This window comes from Penaeus chinensis, chromosome 14, assembly GCF_019202785.1.
Source record: "Penaeus chinensis breed Huanghai No. 1 chromosome 14, ASM1920278v2, whole genome shotgun sequence".
In the NCBI taxonomy this organism is placed as follows: domain Eukaryota; kingdom Metazoa; phylum Arthropoda; class Malacostraca; order Decapoda; family Penaeidae; genus Penaeus; species Penaeus chinensis.
Window position 1 is genome coordinate 12,553,974 of NC_061832.1, and position 5,000 is coordinate 12,558,973.

The window sequence follows — 5,000 nt, forward strand, 5'->3', positions numbered from 1 at the left end:
ACACATTTAGAAAAGGATAAAATGAGAATAATTTTTTAAACAATACAAGAGATGTTTTTGACCAGTTTTCGACTACATATCCATTTTTTGCCCAGAAATACATGAAATATGTTTATTGATGAAGTTTATAATCAAAACCGGCAAATACATGTCTAGAAATTTTCTACATGTATATTTTTTAAAATATACATACATATATGTTGTATATACATAAAAAAGTACCACACCCCAAAACACACACACCCAAACCCCACACACACACACATATATAAAAAATTTTAATATATATATATATATATATATAAAATTGTGGTGTTGTATGTGTGTGGTGTGTGTGTGGTGTGTGTGTTTTATACACATAAAACATATAGATATATATGTATAAAAATAATATAATATATATGGGTGTGTGTGTTGGTTTTGTGTGTGTGTGTGTGTGTGTGTTTTGTGTTTGTGTTTTAATAAAATTATAAAAAATAAAATTATGTATATATAAATATAAATAAAAAAGAAAGAAAATACTATACATGTATTTCCCGGGTTTTCGATTATATTTCATCAATAATAATGTGTTGTGTGTGTTTGTGTTTTGTTTTTTTTAATATATATAAATATATATATTATAAATATTATTATATATATGTGTGTGTGGGGTTTTGGTGTGTGTGTGTTTTTAATGTAATAAATAAAATATATATATGTGTTGTGGTGTGTGTGTGTTTTTTGTGTGGTGTGTGTGTGGTGTGTGTGGGGTGTGTGTGTGTGTGTGTGTGTGTGTGTGTGCGCGTGCGTGTGTTTGTGTGTGTGTATGTGTAAGTCTCTGTATATGTGAGTGTTCAATTATATCCCTTTTTTATCCTTTTACCATTCAGATACATAAATACATGTAAATATGCATATCTACGTGTTTCCTTCCATCATTGACCAAGGCGGCGGCGAGGCTGAACTCCACAGATTGGCAGCCAATGACCGTCACCTCCTATTAAGCACGAGGCGTGGAAGGCATTCAGCCCATTGACACTATTCAGGTGCACGCTATATACCAACGAACTTCCATAAAGGAGGGGCTCCGTCGCCGCGCGTTTTAATGGCAATTACACAATCTGTGTTTGGAAAGTATATTTGCTCTCGCACAAGGCCCTCCTGACCCCATGTCCGCCCATGAATAAGCTGTCTATCCACTTGCCTTTCAGCTGGACCCATAGTCTGTGGAGGTCCTTTGGGCCGACGCCGGTAATTCCCTTCTATTTAGGGATTGACCTTGGCAACACGTTCAGTATTTGTCCTTGTTTGAAAGGGGTGTTAGCAAATCTGCCGTGTGTGTGTGAGCACACACACTAATATATATATATATATATATATATATATATATATATATATATATATATATATATATATATATATATATATTTATATGTATATGTATATATATACATATATATATGTATATATAAATATATATTTATATACACTTTTTTTTAACAGCCATTCATTCCACTGCAGGACATAGGCCTCTCTCAATTCACTATTGAGAGGTTATATAATAGCGTCACCCTTGCCTGATTGGATGCCCTTCCTAATCAACCGCGGTTCGGCGCACTAACACTTGTGCCACGGCGGCGATTTCCCCTACGACACCTGCGTTTGACTTCTCAAGGCGATATGTTATTTTCTCGGTCTCGAGCCAGCAGTCAGTGCACAGGCATTTTTACTACCGCCGCGACGGGGAATTGAACTCGGGACCACAAGGGTTGGAGTCCAGTGCTTTAACCACTAGACCTTCATATATATGTGTGTGTGTTTGTGTGTGTTTGTGTGTGTTTATGTGTGTGTGTGTGTGTGTGTGTGTGTGTGTGTGTGTGTGTGTGTGTGTGTGTGTAAATTATATAGATTCAATCTCTCTCTCTCTCTCTCTTTACACACACACACACTCATCTATTTCTCTCAGTATATATATATATACTGTATATATACTCACAAACACATACACACATACACGCACACACATATATATATGTGTGTGTGGGGGGGGGGGGTATATATACAGTATATATATATATATATACATATATGTAAATATATGTATACATATACATATATATACATATATGTAAATATATGTATACATATACATATATATACATATATACTTATACACTTACACTGTATTTATTGAAAATGAGACGACAGTTTATGGCTTCGTTTACACTCTGCAATCCGACCATGCAATTCAACCATGCGCCTGTTGCAAGCTAATTGGGTTGCTTAGATGCAGTCCAAAACATCATTATTGCATGATTGATTGTTACTATTCCTATAAGTGTGGTTCGCATGATTTGATTTTGAGTTGTAAACATTATATTCTGTTGACACGTGTTTGTGGTGTCTTTATGTTTGTGTATATACTTGTTTGTTGTGTGTGTGTGTGTGTGTGTTTGTTTGTGTATTTATGCGTGTGTGTTGGTATCCGTTTATAATATGTACGTGCATACTTACGTAAATGTATCTAAATCCTTATCTAACCACACAAACACACATAAAGACACACACAAACACACACACACACACGCACACACGTACACAAAATCATCCCCTAAAAAATTACATATACCCTCGCAACAACTTCAGACGACTTCAAACACTACTATGTCCAAGACCCAAAGTACGCACCGAGTTGTGATATACCCCACCTTATCACTCCTTATCGCATTACTGACGGAAACGTTATTACCACTAACTACTCAGCTAGTTTAGGGCTCCGTAAAGCACCGGGAGAAGAGTTCGTTATCGAAGAGTTGTCATTGGCCGGCGGACTGGTGACGAGACAGGGGGCCCCTCGTCAGTGATGGAATTGTGGAGATCGACAATGATTTTTTTTTTTTTTTTTTTTTTTTTTTTTTTTTTTTTTTTTTAAATCTGTCTGTACTACGTCCATTTTGTTTTCTCTGTATGTGTATCTATGTCTGTCTCTTTTTCTTTCTTTCTCTCTCTCTTTATATTCATATAAGTATATTATATACATTATATCTATTTATACATATACTTATTTATATACACATATATGCATGATTAAACACACAAATGCACACACACTAATACATACAACATATATAACACATACAATTTTAAATATTCACAAACTGGGAAAGAAATTTTGGAAAAAAATATCTATCAAAATGACATTTGGATCTCCCTGAGAAAAGTTTGGTTTAGGCCAGTCCTAAAGGACGCCTTTAGTTCAAAATGCGGTGTTCGAAATCCCGTCGTGAGGCTGAACCCACGAAAACCAAGCCTGCCCGCTGGGACGAGTAAAAAAGAAAAAACCAAAAATTAAAACCCTAAATCAGGGTTGCACTGTTTTTTCAAACTTAGGGAAAAAATTTTTTAAACCAAAGAATTGTTATTGTGAAAAACAAATCGGAAAATGACTTGAGGATAGCTTGTTTAAAGATTTTGTTTAACAAGTTTTCTGATTTCAAAAGTAAGACGGGCCCATTATGGTAGTTTTAAAAGTTTTGGCTGTCTTTATTAACTTTGGTTTAATTGTAGGTTTGGAAAAAAACTTCGAAAAAAAGGAAAATTAAATTCCCTTTTTTTCCAGAAACAGGGTGGATGGGTACTCATTCGAATGCCGGAATAAGTTTTTTCCCCTGGCTTTTCCCTTTGAAAGTGAGGGGTCGGATGTGAATAAGGTTTTCCCTGAAGTGTGAACAATACAAAAAGAGCAGAGAAAATTGGGGGGCCCGGAGGAGAAAAGAAAACGGATTTTTTGGGGTGTTTACCGGAGCCCCAAAGGGGAAAAGGGAGTAAAGGCGGGGGTCTGGGTGTTTTTTCCAAGCTGCCCCTCCCAAATAGGGAGAATGGACGGGAAATGCGGGTGGTGGAAAGAAAACCCCAAAAAAAAATTTTTTGGTTTTGTGGGGGGAACAAGGAAAAAGACAGAATGTTTAGCCCTGAAGCGGGAGATTAAATAAAAATTGTCCCAAATGGGGTTTATTTCCCCATGCCTCACAGAAAGGAGGGTTCCCGAAAAAGGAAAAAGGGGAAAATTTGGAAAGAACTAGATGAACCCCTTGGATTTGTTTCCAAAAGGAAAAAAGCCCCAAAATAATTGGTGGGGGATTTTAAACCCGGAAAATTTTTGGTGGGGAAAAAGTGGGGGGGAAGGATAGGAAAGAAATGGGTATGGTCCACGAAATGATGAGGGCCCAACCCATTTAAAAAGGGGCCCGCCCATCACATAGACATGGCTGTGATAAACACCTTTTAGTAAGCGTGAGTCACACAAGGTCACATACACAGGTGGAAGCAGGTGTACTCAGATTAATTACATCCTATGCTGCAGGGTGCACTTGAAGGAAGCCAGAGATTGCAAGGTCCGTCCAGGTGAAAGTGTGGCAAAAGAACACCATGCAGCCATTGGGAAAATGAAGCTGACGAGCCGAAGGAGAAGAGAGGTATTGAACGTATTGCGGGCAAAAGCAAAGAAATTGCTTGGAAGAAGAATGGAGACAAAGAAACACAGATCTGAGGAGCAAGATTTTGTTCAAGAAAAACAGGGCAAAGGTGGCAGTAGCGACAGCTAAGAAAGAAGCGAATGAGAAGATGTATGAGGGGGGGGGGGGGCATGGTGTATATAGTGGTAAACCAGAGGGATTGGGCAGCAAAGACTGTACAGCAAATCAGGCTGATAAAGGACGCTGAGGATGAAGTGTTGACCACCGAGGGGGTGCTGCAAAGATGGAAAGACTATTTCGAAGAGCTGATAAATGTTGTAAACCCGCAGGGAAATGAGAGAGGAAAATGGAATGATGGCAGAAGTAGTGGTTGCAAGAGTAACAACATTCCTAAGGAAGCATGTATAAGCCTAGAAGAAGCAGGGGTTGGATACTTGACATCCCTATTCAACAATTCCTTGCAGGGGGGAGAGATTGCCAGAGCGGAGAAAAAGCACATTGGTACCCATTTACAAGAACAAAGGAGATGCAGGATTGTGGTAA